The 22,650-nt window shown below is 41.7% G+C and overlaps 1 protein-coding gene across 4 annotated transcripts in view; it reads left to right on the forward strand.

Moving 5' to 3' along the window:
* The window catches only part of SDK2 (sidekick cell adhesion molecule 2), a 503,279-nt gene that overhangs the window by 58,283 nt on the left and 422,346 nt on the right, over positions 1-22,650 (forward strand). The gene's annotated exons all lie outside the window — the stretch shown is intronic.

A 22,650-nucleotide genomic window follows, 5' to 3' on the forward strand; every position in this document is an offset into this window, starting at 1 on the left:
ACAGACACTTCAAAAAACTCTCTGAATCTGAGATTTTTATGTTGTGTGCCAAGGATGATTGGGTAAAAAGTTGGAGTCTGCGTGCCATGTTAGAAAGCAATTAAAAGTAGAATTTCCCCTTAACCCCTTCCCAACGTATATTCAGATCATAGCCGGGTAGGGGGAGCATACGCAGGTGTCAACTGAATGATACGGCCGACACTTCACTGTAACGAGCGGGATCCCGTCAAAAGCAACCGCGGCGTCTAAGCCATTAGAAAGAGGGGACGGACCCCTGTGACGTGATCGTAGGGTACCGATTATTGTCATCGCAGCCTGGGGCCGAATGAAGGCCCCCAGGTCTGCCATCTTTGTACACCTATCAAGCCCTGCCTTTGGCTCAGTCAGACTCACGATATACTGCAACACATTAGCGTTGCAGTATATCGTGCAAGCGATCCAGTGATCGCTGTTCAAGTCCCCTAGGTGGACTAATAAAAAGAGTAAAAAAATGTACAAAAATAAATAAATATAAAGTTTAAAAAAAAAAACCCAAGCTTTGTAAAAAATGTAAGCTTAATTGGTAGCGGTGCATCCGTAAAAGTCTGAACTATTACAATATAACATTATTTAACTTGCATGGGGAACGCTGTAAAGAAAAAACAAAAAAAACGCCAGGATCGCTGTTTTTACAAAAAAGGAATGAAAAGTGATCAAAAACTCGCATGTAAGCAAAATGGTACCATTAAAAACGAAAGCTCGCCTGCAAAAAATAATCCTCATACCGCTCGATTCCCAGATAAATAAAAAAGTTATAACTCTCAGAGTTTGGCGTTGCAAAACAAATTTTATTTTTAACAATTACTTTCTTCACTTTCCTCCTTGTAAAAGTAGTAAAACAATATAAATTTGGTATCACCGTAATCGTATTAACTTTATTCTGCGGGTCAACATGTTAGTTTTCTTGCACGGTGAATGCCGTAATAACAGAAACCCAGAAAACAATGGAGGAATCGCAGTTTTTTTTCCCATTCCACGGCACAAATATTTTTTTCCCAGTTTCCTAGTGCAGTAAATGGTGCCATGAAGAACTACAACTCGTCCCACAGTAAACAAGTCCTCCTACGGCTATGTCGATGGAAAAAATAAAAAAATGAGGGCTTTCGGAAGTTGGGGAGGACAACATAAAATTTTTAAAAATTGCTGCGGAGGACAAGGGTTAAATGTTAGTTCCCATAAACTGTTTGCCTTCACTATTCGGCTATTTTGGAACTTGTTTATGTATGGCCAATAGATATGGCCTAGATGCAAACTGAAATAATTATAAACTAAAGACCCTTTTACGCCGGCCGATAAGCGTCCGGTGCGCCGATCAATGAGACATCGTTGATCGGCGCTCGTTTTGCTCCGGTCACACGGAGATATGGATGGGGACGAGCGGTCGTTACTTCGATCGTTCGTCCCCATACATTATTATTATGTCGGCAGCGCGTCTCCCTGTTTACACACCGAGATGTGCTGCCGACAATAATAATATTTCACTTTTTTAAAATGATACGACCAGCAGAGCGTTTGCTCATTCATCTGCGGATCGCTGCCCTGTGTACACAGGGAAATTATCGGCACCGAGCGTTATATGAACGCTTGTCTGCCCGATCATCGTCCAGTATAAAACTCCCTTTACTGGACTTGGCAATATTGTCCATTCCACCTAGACAATACCTATATTACCTCCAGACAAAACCTATATTACCTCTATATCTCCAGACAATACCTATATTATCTCTATATCTCATACCACTCAATTATTTCATTGTGAAAGCTGCAAGATTAATGCGTCAGCGACATTTGTTTAATACGAATTAAACCCCCACAGTTAATAATGTTTGCATGATTCAGACAAACAAGAGCCGCTGTAAAACTGCCAGCAAATTTCAAAGCAAGCAAATTTCCTTCTCCGTGATAGATTCTCGATCCAGCTAAATTAAAAGAACGGACAAAAGGTGATAACGTCACTTTAATGGTAGAAAAGTGGAAAATAATGCACCTGGGACTCCATAATCGAATGACACATGGCAGGATTAATGGCGAACGCGACTCACACGAGACTGAGCTGGCGGTTATGTCAGCTGAATTACAGGTAGGCAGCAGTGGGGGGAAGCAGCGTGGTGCGAACTTCAATAGTTGGAGGTATTAGGAGCCGAGCAAGCAAGATAGGGATGCCAGGGCAATGATAAATTTCAAGACAATGCCGAACGGACTAGTAAAATGCTGCAAGGTCTTCATTTATATCAGGAGGTATTTCATGTACTTTAAAAAGCTTATCGTACAGTACAGCGGGGAAATACATCTAAAAGTGAGATACCAGCCACAGGGCATGCTGCGAAACTGTCTGGCAGAGGCATAACAGGTGCCAGGTCTTAGGGAGTTACTTGTCTCTGTCCAGCAGGCGCTGCGGGTTGCGAGCCTGGCACAGACATGTCATCTCACCGTTGTCCAAGCCTTACGTAGCGTGTCTGTGGGGACACCTGAGAGAAAACAGTGTCAAAACATGTCATGTTTTGTGCTTCCAAAACGCTCTTAAAGTGTTATCCCCAAAATCATAAATTATTACCTATTTGACAGTTTTTTGATCACCGGGGGCCCCACCGATTGTGAGAACAGGGGGTCCCCAACCCCCACAGTGAGGAGGAGCTTGAATGGATTTGGCAGTCTAGCATCCGCCCGCCGCTCCATTTACTGTCTATTAGATGACAGAAACAGCCCAGAGATGTTTGTCATTCCCATAGACTTTGAATGGAGCAGCAGCGCACATGCTCGACCACTGCTCCATTCAGTGTCCTTCCTCGCTGTTTTCGAGCAGTGAGGAGCATCTGTTTTTACAATCGGTGGGGCTTGTATCCTGTGGATGGGTGATCAGTTATGGTTTTGGGAATACCCCTTTAAGGGTATGTGCACACGGGCAGATTAGCTCCGCAATTTACTCCCTAAAAGAGCATAGCCTTAGGCATATGCCTACTTTGCCTGTTGGACAGTGTGCCAATGGACAGCATGAGCGTTGTGGCTCCATTATGGCAAGCTGAGGTTCGTCAAGACTTTTGCTATAAGGCCTTCACATGAGCGTGTCCGATTTGCATCCGCAAAAAATTGGCCTTTTTTAATGCATATGACTGTCCGTGTTATATCAGTGTGGTTTCCGTGTGGCATCCGGTTTTCTTGTCTGTTTTTTGTCTGCGATCACTTCCTGGTTTTACTTTTTTTTTTTTTTTCCTCTTCATTTCTGTAGCAATTTGTTGTGTGAAAAACGGACAGCATGCAGATTTTTGTGTTTTTCACGCACCCATAGACTTCAATGGGCGTGTCTGATCCGCGAAACCAGACCAGAATAGGACATGCGGTAAGTTTCACACAATGGACACACACTACGTGAAACAACAGGGATGTATGAATAGCCCCATTGAATTGCATTGGTTAGTGTGCTGCAAGTATTTTAAACGGACATGAAATACGTTCGTGTGAACAAGGCCTTACGTTTCTGGCAGGGAGACCACGATTCAAATCTGAAAATGCCTGTAAAGGAGGACATTGTCCTTTCTCCCAGTTATAGGGCAGCACTTTCCACAAAATAGGTCTGGTCCTGACTCTAAATATCTATGATCAAAGCCTTGCCAAATCCAGACCTGAGTTGGGAACATCTATTATATAGCCAGAACGAGTATGTAGCTAGGAATTACTGGAACTCAATGCTAATATGATTGATAGTGGTCATTGATATGTTACATAGTCACATAGATTGAAAAAAGACCCAGGCCCATCAGGTTCAACCTTTCTCTATTAATTACTCGTCATTTATGACTTGATTTAATTATAACCCTCAATGCCATTCGTAAATAAATAATCATCTAGCCTTTTTAGATGCTGACATAGTGTCTGCCATCACTACCCCTTGGGGTAGGGAATTCCATATCTCCAAATGTGAAGAACCCTTTCCTATATTGATGTCTGACACGTCTTTCTTCCACATGCAATGGGTGTCCCCTTGCCCTTTGTACAGTCCTTGGACTGAACAGATCATGTGTTAGTTCTCTGTATTGACCACACATATACTCAAACATATTAATAAGATCACCTCTAAGGCGTCTTTTCCAAGCTGAACAAGCCCAATTTCTCTAGCCTTTCATTGTAAGCGACACCTCCCATCCCATTTAATAATCGCATTGTCCGCCTATGAACCTTGTCCAGTTCTCCTATATCCTTTTTACAATGTGGAGCCCAAAACTGAAGTCCATATTCTAGATGTGACTTTACAAGGGATTTATAGAGGGGTAATATTACATATGAATCACAGGTTTTTATCTCTCTTTTTATACATCCTAAAATCCTATACTTTTGCAGCTGCAGCCTGACATTGAGTGCTGCTGCTTAGCTTATTTGTTACCAGAATACCCAGGTCCTTCTCTTGTTCCGTTATCCCCAGTTTTATTCCATTTAATGTATATGAATTATTACTATTATTGCATCCTGAGTGCATTACTTTACATTTATCAACATTAAATTTCATCTGCCATGTTTTTTCCCATGATGCCAGTTTATCTAGGTCTTTCTGTAATATTTTACAATTAAGCTGAGTTTTAAGTATCCTACAAAGTTTTGTATCGTCAGCAAAAACTGACACCTTGCTATCAAGCCCATCCACAAGGTCATTAATAAAGAGATTAAAAAGAATTGGGCCTAACACTGATCCTTGTGGTCCCCGCTGCTGACTTCTACCCATTCTGAGTAAATTCCATTTATAACAGCTCTTTGTTTTCTGTCCCTTAGCCAATTTTTTTTTTACCCACTTGCACACACATTCCTCCAGTCCCTGTGTCTGTAGCTTCAGAACAAGACTGTTGTGTGGAACAGTATCAAATGCTTTTGCAAAATCCAAATAAATCGCATCAGCCGCATGACCAACATCCAGATTTGCATTTACCTCCTCATAGAAATAAAGCATGCTGGTTAGGCAAGACCAGTTTTTCATGAATCCATGCTGGTTAACCGTTATTAAACTATTCTCCGCTATATACTTTTGAAGTTCATCTCTTAGATACGTCCTTCAGATTACACTAGGGCAGTGGAGCCATCCACATGTGGCCTCCTGGTGCCAGCTGAATATAATGTGTACATGGTCCTTGATTATGGCATGGACGGCCCGAGGAGTGTCATCCGCAGGCCGTCCGCAATCACGGACCATGTGCACACAAGATGCGCAGTGACTTTAAGGAGCCCAGACAACCACGTGGAAACCACGGTCGTGTGCACTGGCCCATAGGATAGAATATATACGCAATTGCGGATATTATGCGGCCGCAAAACTACGGTCGAGTGCCTGAGTCCTTAGTCAGGGGCCATATTTGGGGCCCCAATACCAATACTATAACCTAATTATGGCAATTGGAACAAATGTCTTCTCTGTATTTTTTGTGAGCACTAAACCAGTACAAACAATGAGGTGGCTGCACGTCCTACACGTCACGGATTTGTTAAAGATTGTTGCCGCGGATCCATAGCAGTTTATTTTAGCTTTCCGAACACACAGTTTCTCGTATTATTCCTAGAGAATCTGTCTCTATACAATGTGTGCTATAAATATCACGCAGACCCAGGTGTCATGGTAGATGCAGGTGTGAAGACAGGCGAAGTGGCCAGATCTGACTCTCTATGCAGTGAAGCAAGAAAGCGTGTATGCCGTATATATGTACATTATGTCCTAAATAACTTGTCATCCCGCGTTGTCATTGAGGGGATCCTGCCCTAATGTAACGCATTAACAGGTTACACACTAAAATAAAAAATAAATTTTATATATATATATATATATATAATTTATTCACAGATTTGTTGCCGAACTTTCTGCCACTGTCCTCTTCATCTGAAAGGGGTTTACAGAAATCTATGCACCTGCTGCAGGAACAACCCCATTCACCTGGATTTTTTTAAAATTTCTGCAAAAAATCTGCCGTGTGTAAACACTAATAATATATATATATTTTTCCCTGATGCAATTTCCGCAGCATTTTTCACTGCGTTTTTTGACCGCAGTCATTGAGCAAAAAACGCTATGTAAAACACTTTGTCTGCCTCCCATTGATTTCAATGGGAGGTCAGAAGCAGAACTGCGGCACAAAGGACATTCCGTTTTTTTTCCCATCAGTGGCTAAAAGGTTTCACATCAAAATCGGAGCCAAAAAACTTTGTGAACTGGGCCTAAGGCCTAATGTGGGTTTGTCACACTGTACTCTAAGAGTTAAAGGGGTTGTTCCAAGATTAAATGTTTTCCCCTAACTAGAGGATAAGTAATAACATGCTGATTGTTGGGGGTCCGAATGAAGGGAGCGGCAGGTCGAGCATGCGCATTACCGCTCCATTCATTGTCTATGGGACTGTAGGAGATAACCGAGCGCTGTACTTTATCTCTGGCAGCCCCATAGACTTGACCAGCATGCTCGACCTGTTGATCTGTTCATTCGGAGGAATTTGATCCCTGTTCTCCTGATCGATTGCGGTCTCAGCCGTCGGACCCCCACCGATCAGCTTATCATCACCTGTCCTGTGGTTAGGAGATAACATTTAATCTTGGGACAACCCCTTGTAATTTTTTATTTTAAACACTGTAAAGGGGGGTTATAAATGTAAGACACAAGGAATTCACTTGATTGTTGTCACCCTCTTTATACTGTACCTGTTGCTAGGCAACAGCTCAAACATTCAAGCAATGGCATCAAACAGAGCGAATAATTAAAAATAAACACACTCTGTCTAAAGAGCTCCTCTAGTAAATACAAAGGGAAGCTCTGTGTTATTTATTTATTGGAGTTTTTCTTTAATAAAATATCTGTTCTAAATAAGAAGAGCCACATGTCACACACATGATCTACTATAAAGACAGATTTTATTTTCAGTTCACGCTGAGAATCCATTTTAGCCCTTTAAATATAAGGAACGTTTCCGTGGTTAGTAGGAAAATGCGTGTAACACATGGTTTTCTGCTGAAAGCGGCACTTTACAAATTACAGGACATTTTGCTTGCCTTCGGATCTCTGTTAAAATCAACTTTGGCAATCTGTTTATAATAAGAATAAAACAAAGGAATGAGGGGCTAGACTGCAGAGCTTGCAGTCTATAAATAATGGCTGTATGGAGCTCCTATGTTCTCCCTGTGATTGTGTGGCCTTCCCAATGGTATTCTAGTTTTACCCTATATCTCAAGATATATCCTATTAAATTGGTACTAGGGAGTGTTAGAGGCTATGTACACCTTTGAAATCGTGTTTGTTTTTTAAATGTGTATCAGTGTGTTTGGTGCAACTTTCTAAATACTTTTTATTAAAACCTATTTTTACTTCTTAAGATACAGCTGCTTTGTATCCTGTATACAGAGCAGCTGTTTTGTGCGCTGAGACGTGTATCAGTCAGTTCAGCGGTACTAATGAGTTCAGTGTCAGAGGGTCCCTCATGTCTCCGTCACGCAGCGTCCATCTATTATCGATCACATCTAAGTTATGAAATTAGATGTGATCGGTAACCGCTCGATCCTACGTGTCATAGACACACAGGACCCGCTGACTGAACCTATCAATGCCGCTGACCTGACGGATACAGGTTTTGATGCTAGATACAGCTGCTCTGTATACAGGATATAAAGCAGCTGCATCTCAAAAAGTAAAAATAATTTTCAATAGCCAGTAATTACAAAGTTGCACCAAACACATTGATAGAAATTTTTTTTAAAAGAAAAAAAAAATTCAAAGGTGTATGTTGTATGTACACAGTCTTTAACCCCTTCCCCCTGCTTGCATTCTAGGCCCTAATGACCATGCCATCTTTTACGTTTTTTCCATCGTCCCATTCGAACAGCTAGAACTTTTTTATTTTTGCGTCGACATAGCTGTATAAGGTCTTGTTTTTCGCGGGACAAGTTGTACTTTTTAATAGCACCATTTTGGGTACATATCATTTATTCATTAACTTTTATTAACTTTTTTTTGGGGGGGGGGGATAGAAGAAAACCTGAAATTTTGCCACTCTTTTTTTGCGTCCTAAATCTACGTCGTTTACCATGTGGTATAAATAACACAATAACTTTATATTCAATGGGTTGTTACGATTGCAACGATACCAAATTATTTTTTTTTTTTTAATTAACTTTATTCAACTTTTTTTTACTAGTTCCACTAGGAGACTTTAATATGCCATCATCCGATCGCTATTATAATACACTGCAATACTTTTGTATTGCAGTGTGTTACTGCCTGTCCGTGTAAAACGGACAGGCATCTGCTAGGACATGCCTCTGGCATGACCTTGCAGGCATTTACTACGGGCAGACCAGGGGGCCTTTATTAGGCCCCCGGCTGCCATCGGAGACACAGACACTCGGCGATCTTATCGCCGGGTGTCAGTGGGATGAGAGGGAGCTCCCTCCCTCTCTCCAAAACCACTCAGATGCGGTGCACGCTATTGAGCACCGCATCTGAGGGGTTAAACCAGTGAGATTGATACTAATATCGATCTCATCTGTTCGAGCAGGGACGGCCCCAGCCCTCAGCTACCTCTGGCAGCTGAGAGCAGGGAGATTTCACGGCTCCCTGCTCTGTTTACTTTATTCTGATGCAGCGCCGTGAAATGGCTATTGCATCAGAATAAAGCCCACTAATGACCACCGTGAAAAGGCTTATCGGCGGTTATTAAGGGGTTAAAGCTGCCTGCTTCTGTCTATCAGATGATTTTTATGGCTAGCAATTACTAATAGATTGTTAGAAAGGGGGTGATTAATGATGAGGTATTCGAGAGTAAAGGGCCTTTTACACCGGCCGATAATCGGCCGGTTCAGCGAGTGCCGATCAACGAGACCTCATTGATCGCCACTCGTTTGCTCCTGTCACACAGAGCTATGGATGGGGACCAGCGGTCATTACTCCGATTGCTTGTCTGCATACATTATTATCATGTCGACAGAGCGTCTCCCTTTTTACACAGGGAGACATTTTAAAATGATACGACCAGCAGATGATCGAGCGTTTGCTCGTTCATCTGCTGATCATTCCCCTGTTTACACAGGGCAATTATCGGCAACGAGTGTTCTATGAAAGCTCGTATGCCTGACAATCGTCCTGTGTAAAACCCCCTATAAGGGGCTCATATACTGTTTTTTGTACAGGGGCCCTCCGCTTTCTGTCTCAAACCAGGCAGTCTGTTGGGTGACATTGCGACGATGACTCCATAATTGTGCCTTCATTGCTGTGTCACCTTGTCCTGGCTGGGAGACAGAGTATAACTGCACCCTATATGCCTCTCATCACAGGACACTGATCAAGGATGACAGGGAAAATACTAAATCACAGTCTATTAAACTAATGGCCGTATCGCTGGCAGGGGGCATTTTAAAAGGGTAACTGGTACCAGGCTTCGAGGGAAGTCAAAGATGGTTTACTGGTGCCTACATATTTATCCTTTTTTCAATTACAGTATGTAGGAAACTTCGGAGTCACCTTGTTTTTTTTTTTTATATAATTACGATTTGCTAATATTGTCTATGTACACCATGGTAGCGTACCATAGACTTATTTCTTATACCTTTTCAGCATCACTTTTTTTTTTAATTAGTTGGGTAGTTCCTACGTTTGCCTCAAAACATTGACGTTGTAAATACATTACTTACTGTATCTTAACTACTCCCGAGTTAGCGCCTGTATTATAGCCCAGAGCTAAATTAACAATTCTGCAGGCTTCAGAGATGAAATCTCCCAACATCCCTTGATTGTGCACTATCTGTGCAGATCTTGCCCTGGTGATATGCATTTTGGGACCACTAGGCACTATACAGTAATCTGATTTGAGGAAAAAAGCTAACCTGTCCATTGTGTAATTGGAGCTCAGCTAAGACCTGATCCACACTGCGTTTTAACCCTAAAAATACTAAGTCAGTAGGAGGTCCGACGTATACCTCAGACAGAAGGTAGCGACGTATCCCACTATACAGGCAAAGAGTCGGATACTTCACCCAAACTCCCCAGTACAGCGCTATTTGGATCGCTTTGCCCGGGGCAGCCCATGATGTCACTGTCCATATATGGTCAGTAATGTCAGGGGCTTTCATATACGGATTCCTCGGCCAGAGCTTTGCAAGCGCTCTGGCCAGGGACTTATGTCTTAGGAAATCCCTTGACGTCACTGTCCATATATGGACAGTGACATCAGGATCTTTGATATGCCTTATCCCTGGCCAGAGCGTTGTCAAAGCTCTGGCCAGGGATTCCGCTCCTTGAGGATCCCTGATGTCACTGTCCACATATGGACAGTGACGTTGGGGGCGTCTCTAGTTCCAGAGTCCATGACCAGAATGCTACCGATGCTCTGGCTGGGGACTTTATAGTTAAAAACCCACATATGGACAGTGACGTCAGGGGCTTCCCCCAGGATTGGAGTCCACCGGTCCGAGCGCTACTCAATGCTCTTCTAGGGGGCTCTGGCCTTGAAAGCTCCCCGAGGTATAGGTTTAACATATACCTGTGACGGGTGTCATACAGTGGCATCCGCCATCCATAGGCTTCCATGTTAATAAAAAAAAAAAAAAGTATACAGCACAGGCACCGAGGCCCAAAGGTTACTTCTTTTTGGTTGTCTTCGGGCTAATGGAGCACTATGAACACGTTTATCGTGTACGTCGCGAGCTTTCCCAACGTACACAATAAACGTAGGGCAACAGTGTGATGTGAATCATGCCTAAGCCGGTAGGAATGACTACAAACTTGTTGACGGTCTCCAATAACAACCATAAGAATGGCGAATGCAGCTCTGGATTTAAATACCAACAAGTATGTGTAAGAGACAATCTAATGAAGTCTTCGTTTTAATATTAAATGTTATTTCCAATAGTTTGGCATTTGTTATTCACGTGGACCTGGATTCATAGCAACTTGTTTGTTGAAAGACATCCCCTGTGTGTAGATGGCTATAGGAAGATGAATAGTTTACAACACGACTGAACAGCTTGCGTATATATGTGTCAATCCGACATGTACCAGAGCCAACATGTTGTCACTAGGTATAGGATTCTGGAAAAGATTCCAAAACTTATGTGACTTTTTTAAAGTTTTTTCCCCTTGGGATTCAGTTAGTGATCACTGAATGTAATATATGCTCTTCTGGTAAATCCTTGTATCTGCCAAGGGGTAGAGCATTAGAAAGTATAGGAATTGCTGGAACATTCAATGTGAATGGTTGCTGACCACAGGCAAGGACTCCTGTCCCTCATTCTTTGCCTTAGGGGTGGAGGTCGGAGGGGGAGGGAATAGCTGCCATGGAAAACACATACTGTCCAACCTAATAAATCTCCCTGACTTTGGGTAAGACAGAGCTGGCCTGTGAACGTCTGAGCACAGGCAGTCCCTGTCATTGAGAAAGATGTTATTTTTTCCATGTTTAGGGCTACTCCTGGTAGGAGAGACCGGGGATTGTATAATACCTTCTCAATGGAGGTACACATGAGATGCCCGGTTAAGCTGATGCCAGCTCTGAATAAAGTCTCTCACAAGATCAAGCTGAAAATTCCTTCGACTACTTTGTTGCTCTGGAAAATGGGCTGCAAGCGCTCTGAGATGCTCATTTATTTTATTTATTTTTTTCTCCGAAAGGCTTTTGAGTGCTCCGAACAATCCCTCATCTGTTTTCATCTCCGCGCCTGATTTAACCGTGTGTTTTATACCTTATTTAATATGAAGGTAAATTTCACATTTAGAGACACGTCAAGAGGCTAATAAGAATTTGTGACTACTGAAGTACCACCATATCGGCAAGTAAAAGAAAAAAAAAATAGGGTGAAATAGAGAGAGTTATTCTAAACAAACGTAGAAATGAGAAGAATTACAGATAAAAGCTTTTACAGCAAAGATATCAGGTCATTGCATATACAAATGCTCCCTTATATATCCTCGATTACCCGCATCAGACTATAGGGGGGGGGGGGGGACAGCTGCAGGGAAATCAAATTCCCTTCAGCTGCTCTTCATGACCGTCCTTTCCTTTCTTCATTCCGCCATGATGAATAACAGACCCCCTCCTTTGACCTTTTACATTCTTAGACACCAGCATATATGGGGCTCCTGGACCAGCAAATTTCTAGGTGGGTCCATACTGTAATTTTGTGCGCCTCTGATTTTATACCTTTTTTTTTTTTTTCTTACAAATTCAAAAATTTTGGAATTATCTATCTATCTATCTATCTATCTATCTATCTATCTATCTATCTATCTATCTATCTATCTATCTCATATCTATCTATCTATCTATCTCATATCTATCTATCTCCTATCTATCTATCTCAGATCTATCTATCTATCTCATATCTATCTATCTCATATCTATCGATCGCTCAAATCTATCTCATATCTATCGATCGCTCAAATCTATCTCATATCTATCGATCGCTCAAATCTATCTATATCTCTCTCTGTCGTGAAATTTTTTAAACCTGGCATCTAACAATCCAGAAACTCTGATAGTTTGGACAGTCCATTGCTGCATGCCAATCTTGAATATCACAAAACCATAAATAGAAGACGTAACATGAATAACCAGTTAGAAAACTACTAATTTATATTCTTTTTATTTGAGTCAATTTGATCTGTCCAATAATCCAGACTATTTGATGATCCAGCATTCTTTATATTGAATTGCAAAAATTTTGGCATACATTTAATTCCGTTTTCCTCACTGCAATTGATGTTTTGCGGGACATTTCTGATTGAATACAGAAGCAGTATGGATATCACCACCTATATTACAGTATCACAAGCATAGGGCACTTAGGGCAGGCAGGGTACGCGTCTATAAGTGGTTATTTCTGGGTGCGTTGTATTACACATAGAAACAGGTCTGCAAGTTTTGTGTGTGGGGTCCTAACTGTTCTATCAAAGCAATAACCAGGCCGCTCTGCTGAAAAGATCACGCTGTGTGTCTCCTCTCGTTCCTCCAGGGATGTTTGTGTTTGGAGGGGAAGAGAAGGAGGGAGAATTGCAGATGGGAAGTTTGTTACAGCGGCATTCTGCTTTTAATTAACAAATTCAATCCTACTTAGCAGCACAGCCCGGGGGTCTCGGCTGTAGAATATGCGACAACTGTCTCTCAGATATTCGCTAATTAAAAAGGGATAAAAAGCGTAAACGTGAGCAGGCGGTGGCAGGGGGCTGGATGGGTGCTACAGTTATGTTGCTTGTTCGTACAGATTTCCAGGTATACCTACTTGTTAGATCCCAAAAAAGGGACAATGAATTCTGTAAGGGAAAGTTTAGGAAGTGAGAAATGGATACAGAAGATTCTATTTGGAATGAATCTCCATGGAACGTGTGCTATTGCTCTGCAACGCCACCTAGTGTTAGCAAACTAATATGCCATGACCGTAAACCTGAATTGTTAGAAGGATCGGGGGGTTTATTCAATTCGTTGATCCTCTCTAGTTTTTGTTTGCAGCCTTTCACTTTCATCTTACGAATCTTACGAAATATCTTCTCAACTTTTTTTTGTTTTTCCCTTGGTCTTTATATCTCATCCATTCTCCGTTCCCACCTGCTGCTGTTGTCAACATTGTCTCAGTTGTCTGCCATTCCTGTCTAGTCCATACGATTTTGTTCGTACCATCTCCCTTCATCTCTTCATGTACGCCTCTCCCCGGACCCTCTTGGTCTCCTTCCGTCTAATGATCCATACTGTGGACCAACTGTTATCTGCACCTGTTGTGCAGGCGAAAAGCTATTGAAAGGCCCCGCAGGACGTCGAGTCTGTACAAGGCCTACACGCAGCCCCGTTAACCCTTTGCATCAATTCTGCAGGAGTTACTTGATCCCCCGCATGAAAATAAATGGGTTTCTTTTTATCCAATACACTATAATTTATCTACAAAAAAAAATCCTGTGTAATCCCCGAAGAGCCTTATTGTTACGTAAAATCACTCTCCAGCGATGTGGCGTATAAACACGAGATTAGCGCTTAATTAGTCTGTAGTATTCAGAAAGAAATCAATTAGCTCTATTCTTCCCTTGGAAAACTGTGATCATGGGGATTATTAATTCTGCTCTGATGGGACTAAGCAGTGCATGATGGCGGAATATCTCCCAATATATCTCTCTATGTCTAAGGACAATTGAATGCAAAGTCTGCTTTGAATCTTGAATGAAAGACTGTGGAAAGCAATTTTCAAGACGTCTTAAAGCAGACCTGCCATCTGGTACTAGGATATATTGTTTTTAATTGACGATACAGCCCATCAGGAAGCAGAAGTTTCTTCCACAGTCATTGTTGGGTAGTTTTATTATCAAGGGGGGCAGGATGGGGGGGGGCTCTAACCACCAACTAGAAGTCTTCTTGTATAGGCAGCCAATCAGGTAACCAATATTGGTGCACTCGAACTTGGGAAGGTTCTTTTATATCATTTAGGGGGCTCCAAAATAGTAATATGCAGTGCCCTGGAAAAATATACACTGCTGCACAAATAGGGGGCGCCATTTTCTTTGATTTACTCTAAGCACAAAGACAAGCGGACAGAGTCTACATAAGGCTGCATTAATGTGGCCGTGTTCGGTCCGTGATATACAGACTGTATGCCGGCCGATCAAAGTTCAGGGAGCCGCGTTCCTAGCATCAAAGTTATCTATGATGTTCCGTACTGAAATCTGCCTGGGAACTGTAGTCGGCCCGGGAAATACGTCCAACATACGGTCTGTATGTCACGGGCCGAGCACAGCCGTGTGAAATCCAGTCTAAGGCTTAGGCCCTGTTCACATCTGTGTCGGGTCATTCCGTTGTTCTCCTCAGTTAGAGGAGCAAAGCAAGGGAATACCGGAAGCAACGGTTTCATTGCACCACGGACACTACCCGCGGTCGACGGAACCCATTGACTTTTTAATAGGTTTTGTCAGCTTTCCGTCAGTATGTTTTACCGGAAACAATAACGCAGTATGAGAGTAAAAAAAACACGCCCTATCTAAGAGCGGTTTCCACCCTCTGAACCTCCATTGAAATCAATATGAGGCAGTAAAAAAAAATGTGCCTCTTGTTTTGTAGCGTTTTTTGGCGCGGTTTTTGAATTTGCTTAATTAAGAAAACCACCTGAAAAAAAGTGTCAAAAGCCTAAAAAAAAAAAAGTTGCAAAAGACGCTTGCATTTCTAAAACTGCCTCAAACATCCTGAAGGAATTTTAAGGCTGATTTTTTTTCTGCCTGACAAAAACCATCATGTGAACTAGGCCTAAATAGAGGTCCACTCACGTTGGTCCCAAATGCCTTCCGTACCGGTTATGCAAACTTATACACTCCTCTCCATCTCCCAAGGAGCCACAGTGGAAGTTAGGTCGGAGGGGGGTTTATAAAGATGTAAAAGAAATGTCGATGTGGTGGTGTGAACCAGCGCCACGATCGGTGACCATTTTTGTTCTTCTTAATGTAGAGCCCTGGCCAAGGTTTTTTTCAGTCTGACAGCGCCCATGGTTATGACGGTTGTCGCCTAATGATGCGTAAAATGGGCAGACGGCTCAATTATATCGCCAACTTTATCCGTGTCAATTTATTATCTTTCTATTTTTACATATTCAGGACTATATCCATTGGTAAATCTAAGATCTATAAAATACCGGCTCCAATGTGCTATACTGCCATATAAGAATAGTTAATAGCAGTCAGCAATTTAACACCAAGACTCTTTAGACCTGTAGAGAGAATATAGATCTGCTTGGAGTGTGTTACTCTCTCTTGGTGCAGTATCACTAGCGTCTCAGTCTGTCTTCGCAGCCTCTGACACTCCCTGCTGTGTGTGGTATGCCATTGCCTTTGTAGAGTTGGGACTGTCACACGCTGTGAATTGAACAGCGATGCATGCTGGTTTTAAAAACAGTGAGCCTTTAAAGTACCGTGTTATTCATATCGGCATCCATGAAAATTTCTAGATTCCAAAAACATGCCACCCGTGGGAAAAAAATGATGTGTGCGACATACAAATAGTCATTTGTGAATGCAGGGCGCAGTTTTCCTAGTGTACACACGCTAGGGTTATGATGACACAAATCGTGCGTAAGGATCATGAGCCTTTGAGGGGAAAAGAAAAACAACAACGTTAAGTATTTGATATAAAACCGATGTCAAAAATGCGACTAAGCGGACTGTGCACCAAACACAATTCACAACGCCCATAGGATCTACGTAAATGGCTTCCCTGGAAAATATTCTCCTTTTAAAAAAGGATTTCAATAAAGGAGCTCCTTAATAAATGATCTCTTGGCCACGCTGTGTGTGGGCATGCTCGGGTCGAGGCCCGCTGGTGACCAGAATCTGGCATAGTTGAATGGTATCGTCATCAGTATACTATAAGAGTCCTTGCATTTTTCTGTTCAGCCTTGCCGTATTTTTGGAACGTTCCCACATCTAGCGAGAGACGTTCCGATAATAACCTTATAGTAGGAGATTGCTATGTAAGTAATTCTACTATAAGTGTAGCTCTAGTAATTATATAGACCTACGTCTGGTTAATCTTAGCTGCGGCCTCCCTTATGACAGAGTACCCTGCACGGACTCACGTGGACTGTTGTACGTTCAATACCCGACCCTTTGAAATCATTTTGAGGCTTGCAGGCTCAGCGATCAGAGGTGACAAGGTCACAGAAAGCTTTTGATAAGTTAAAGCCTTTTCAGCGCCAAACAATAGCAGAACAAAAAACATGTCCCTTCAGAGTATTACTGATCTCAAAGGACTGCGGATTCCATCTTGTTTAGATATCGCGATATAGAAACCATTCTCTATATCGAGGTATAGACCAATCCTGGCACATAGCGATACCATACACATGTTCCGAACAGATGATCGCTCACAGCAACCGAAGTATAGAAATCCGGTTGTAGACTTAAATCGACCATCGTACAAGGAAATACATTTTCTTATTATTATATAGCGCCTACATATTCCATGGCGCTTTTCTATGTTTATGGGGACAGTTGTCCTCATGTTATCAGATGCATTACTCCTTCGCGAATACGTCACATCTTCAGTTGTAAAAATAAAGAAATACAATTAAAAGGTAATTATATATTAATTCTATTTTCTGTTGCCACTGTGGAAGTACGGTCACAGAGCGTAAATCTCTAGTCATTCTTCCCATTCTGCTATATAGGAATCTAGATTCAATATCCAGTATTGATTTGTTTACTGATAGCCCTGTATATGATGGGAAGATTACTGTGCATGAAGAGTCATTGTGCCTCCACACTACTCCTATGTATTGCTGCTGTTCTATCTAGCATTGGGGGCCTATGGAACCCCCCGATGTAAGGCATAATGGGGGAAAACTGTAGAATTAGACAATCTAACCTTTTCCAGTCTTTCGTTCAACCATGAACTGGTGCTAAAGAGTATCTGACAGCCACCATTGACATTAGATTGTCAGCAGGTCCCACTGAAAATGAATCTTCCAAAAGCAATCTCATGCCTATGGCGAGCTACAGTCTACACTAGGACTAATTGGGCCCCATGCACACGACCGTATTTTTATCTATCCGTAAATACGGATCCGTAACTTATCCGTATATACGGAACGGTATCCGCAAATTCGGACCGGGGTGCATCCGTATTTGATCCGTATATACAAATCCGTAAAAAAGAGGGAAGCTGCAAATGATGTCCCCAACGTGTTGCATAGAAACGCTTCCGTGAATATAGACTGTTTACGGATGCAGATCCGTAGACGTCCGTATTTGCGTAAGCGCCCATAAACTTCTATGGGAGAGTCCGTGCCATAATTACAGACAAGAATAGGACGGGTTCTATAATTTTTTTCACCACTGACACCCATCAGTAAAAATACGGAAAGATGTCCGTGGCCAATAGAAATGAATAGGTCCGTAATTACTGACTGTAATTATGGATGGAAAATACGGTTGTGTGCATGGGTCCATTAACCTTCGAAAGTGATTTTTATTTTTTAATTAAAAATGTCAATCAGTGTGTTTTCTAATTCGTTTTTATTAAAAATAATTTTTAGTTTTTGAGATATAGCTGCTTGTGTATCCTGTATACAGAACAGCTGTATCTAGCGCTGAGACCTGAATCTGTCCGGTCATGAACCAGTCCGTCCCGCTCTGCAGTCTGAGGTACTATCTTCGGCTGAGGAATTGTACTGGGCGTGGATGAGAAGTGCTGGGATGTGTAGTGGGCGGTTGTCTGGAGAACCACTGACCCGTCTCAAGCAAGATTTTGAACGGTGCGATCTGGAGGAACCGGGAATCCACAGAATAAACAAAATACACACAAAGATATTGCAATATAAAGTATTTTTAGCATTTTTTATAAGTTTTGATACTTCTGAATAATCCATTTAGGTCCTCAACCACTAGATAAATAAGAATTCTGAAAAGTAAGCTGAAAGAAAACACATTTGCGTTCAGAGACGCCTTCGGGGCTTTCAACTGCCTTTTCGTTTTTTTTTTAACGTTCTGCAGTGCTGTTCTTGCCAACAAAAATATCGAAATGGGATAAATTGGGGTTTGTCGGTATCTGTTTGAAAACCGATCTAACATACTGCAGCTGTCATGGCCGTAGTGTGAACCGATCCTTAACCTTTCTTCTTAAAGGGTTATGGCCCAGGATTTTAGTTGTGTTTTTTGTTTTGGAACGTATAGGATGGCTTCACGTGACAGATTCAGAGGCACAAACATCCGGTGTGCCTTCCTTTCCTTGACTTCCCTTGTACCTCGTGGATTTGTGGCACGGATATACCCACGGAAACCGCTCTTGGATTAGCCCCATCCAATATTTAAATCCGGGCAAATAGTTTGTGCAACATGTATACAGACAAGCAGATTTCACATGGATTTAGCCTATAGATATGTGCTTGGTGACTGACTGACAATGCGTGTTCGGCCATGTGTGCTACAATGGAAGCAATGCAAATCCCGGCATGCTTGTCGTAGTTTTTGGAAATTCTAGAACATTTTTCTCGGCTTGTAGACCTAGCTTAGTTGTTTTACAAGAGTGTGTGTGTGTAGACTTCTGAGGGTATTCATGTTTCCAGTGCTCTGTATCCACTATTTGTAAAGCTTTCATTTCCACAACATTCGATAATACTGTTCTTTTATTAAGGAGGATTGTCCAAAGAGTAGCATCGTACGAGACCTCTCTTATAGTTCAATGGTTTCATTGAATAGCACAATCCAACATTCTTCATCCTGTAAATGCAGATGAGGCCCACTTCATCTAAATACTTGGACAGCAGTGAGAACTTTGTATTAAAGGCTCTTATGCCATTTATAGCTGGTCCTTATGAGGACAAAGCTTATCATTTCTTGAAGTAGCAGATGAGTGTCTTCCTGGCTTGTTGTCATGAGGTTATAATTTATAAGTACTTATCGTGTGTATCGAGTGATATGAACTCTTCATGGTATATGTCACATGTGTAGCCGTTTTATTGTACATCTCGTGTCTTGCTTTTCTTTTACCTAGTTATTTCCTCCCTTGACACTGAACTACTCTGCCATTGTTATAGTTTATAAATTCGGGTAAAGGTGAAGTCTCCGGTCCATCTGACAGATCCCTGATGGCCAAAAAAACATTTGGTCACGGATGTAAGATATTGGTATGAACTGAGAGGGATGGAGGGATCTTTAATTGTTATGGACTGCCAAGGAAACTGCAGAAAGGGAAGGAAGAATCTTTTGGGTGACCGAGTGACAGCTTTCAGGTAGCTACTTCCGGTTTCAGAAAAAAGTCTGAAGTTCAAAGAGTTGAGTTTACAAGGGAGAGGCTACACCCAGTCATGTAGCTCAAAGACCCCAATAACAGTACAACTGAAATATAGGTCAGAGTTGATGATGGAAAACAAGACTGTTTGCCATGGTTGATGCCAGCTGCTTTCCCCTATGCTTGTAGTAACTTTAGTAATATACTGGAGTGATCCCTGGACTTTGAAATCTTCTTGTAGGATCATGCAAAGAACCAAGATGTTTTATGTCCGGTACCCACATGCAAATTCCTGGTAGTCCGGGTGGGTTTCCATCCTCTTTACTCCAGTGTGGCAGGCAAAGCTAGTGACAACCATTCTCGGCTATACCCCCCCATCAAGTACTCACTCTATAGTTAAGAAGCTATTCATGATGACAATCGGACAGTATGGATTTTACTCCAGTCTTCTACACAATGGTATTTTCAGTCAGGGTTGAATTTTTCGGAATTTTTTTTAATATATTTTTTGTGTCTGGATTGTCGAGAGGCGCGCATAGATACAGAATAAGAAAGAAATATTGATGTTGCATACTTGATTTGTACAAAAATATCTCGCAGAAAACAGGAACGTTATTTTTGTCTTTCTACAAATTAGATTTGTACAAGATTTTACGGACTCTAGTAAACCAAATTCATTGGTAATTCCAGATTTGAAGCATTCGGTTAACAACCAGCTGAGCGGTGAAATGTCCAAAACTGCAGCTCTTTAAATTAAAGGAACCAAAAATATCCTTGTGATTTTCATATCTCTGTACGACATTGGAGGGCATAGGTGCGTCATCACGGAAATCTCATGCAATCTTCGCCTGAAGGGATCTAGATGGTGGTGGTGGGGGGGGGGGGGAGACATTAATTTGGAAGATGCCTTCAGGTGCTGGTTGATAGCAGGGTGCATCCGTCATGTGTTGCAGAAAACGAGAAAGCTACTTTAATGTTCTGACCAGGCGCACGGTCTGCTTAATCCGGTTAACACCCGCCAAGCCCAATCCGATTAACAGCTCACAATCTGATCAGTGCGACTGTCATTTGATAGACGGCAAATCAGCTCTTCTTTGCCATATGTCCTAAAGCTCTCGGGCATCTTTAACACTTTGTCTGCCAGCAAGCCCGAAAGAATTTTGAGGAAGAAGAAAAGGAGTAAAAATCACAACATGCAATTTCCCGAGGTTAGAAAAAAAAGACCTCTTTGTTTTCTCCAGCCTGACGGGACTTTCTAAGAGGCCAGTACTTTGCTGGTAATATTATTGAGCGGGAAGAAAATGGAACAGGTGGTATCGCGCATACAAAAGACCCGGCCCCATGGACTTTCTGGTATACAACTAGCCTGGGGGGGCTATGCTGTAACGCTGATAAGCATTGAATAATCCTGACTGTTATGGTTGTTGATACTAATCAAAAACATCCCATACCCCATGGGCACTTGTTGCCATGTGTTGTTGCTATGTTTATTAGCGCAATTGTTAAAAGTAATTAGAGAAGCTTTTGATTCAGTAACCCTGAGATGCTCACGCACATCTCACGCTCGTACTAGTCTGCAAATACAACTGTATGACAATGTGCTATGACTATGCTAGTATATATCCAGAGAAAGGGGATGCTACCTCTCGTTTTGGCCCTCTTTGCGCTGCTCGCTTCACCTTGCTGTTGATCATGCTGAGGCAAAACTATGTTTGATCGTTCTCAGTTGGGGACCATCACATCTCTGACGGATGTGTTTCAATAACAGAGGCCATTCCTGTAGTGGTCTTTGGCAGGAGCAGATGGTTAGAGGGCAGCGGATCAGCGGGGCGTTTTGTGAACGCTGGCATTGAAAGGATTCGAGAAGAGATAAGACAGGGCAGATAGAAGTAGCTGAGTCAGGCCGGCACTACTTACCGTTTTATTAAGAAGAGCATTGGGTTTAGCAGCTGGACACCGTTCATCTTCACTTTTCTAACCTTCCTCGCAATCTTTAACCCTATTGATCTCTTCGGATGGTTATAATAAAGAAAACTTTTTGAAAATAAAAATGTATTGGGCACACCTTTTAAAAAGAGACATTATGGCTTGTTTGTAATGAAGGTGTTATATTTGATGTACATGTACGTCCTAGTCGGGGGGGGGGGGGGGGGCGATGGATGGGGCTGAGAAGTTATATATCTCTGATCCCATCCATTTTAACCACTTATATGCTGTGGTCAATAGCGAATGTGGCATTTAAGCCATTAGACAAAGTATTGAAGTGAATTACCTGGATATTCAAGTCCCCTAGTAGGACTAAAAAAATACTGTAAAAAAGTTTACTAAAAGAATATAAAGTAAAAAAACCTCTTTACTCAATTTTTCATATAATAAAAAATGAACATCGTACATATACATGGTATCGCCACGTCCGTAACGATCCAAACTACAAAAATGTAACGTTATTTATCCCAAACTGTAGAGCGACGTAAAAAGAAAAACAGCCAAACTTGCTGCCCCAAAAAAATAGAATAAAAATGATCAAAAAGTCATATGTACCCCGAAATCATAACAATAAAAATTACAACTTGCCCTGCAAAAAACAAACAAGCTGGATGGAAAATAATGCGTCTCAGAATATGGCAACTCAATATTATTATTTTTTAACAAATAGTTTTTTATATTGTAAAAAATAACAAAAATATAATTTTGTTGCTGCTGTAATCGTACTAACCCGTAGAATACAATTAACGTGTCATTTTGACGGTGAATTATTTAATTTTTTTACTCTATCCCCCCCAAAAAATGTTTTTAACAGTTTTTTAGTACGTCATACGGTACGTTAAAAGTGGCATTAAAATATACGACTTGTCCCGCAAAAAATACGTTTGCTGCGGGAAGGAGTTGAAGGGCACCTTGTCCCATTAGGGT

This window comes from Rhinoderma darwinii, chromosome 13, assembly GCF_050947455.1.
Source record: "Rhinoderma darwinii isolate aRhiDar2 chromosome 13, aRhiDar2.hap1, whole genome shotgun sequence".
NCBI classification, from domain to species: Eukaryota; Metazoa; Chordata; class Amphibia; order Anura; family Rhinodermatidae; genus Rhinoderma; species Rhinoderma darwinii.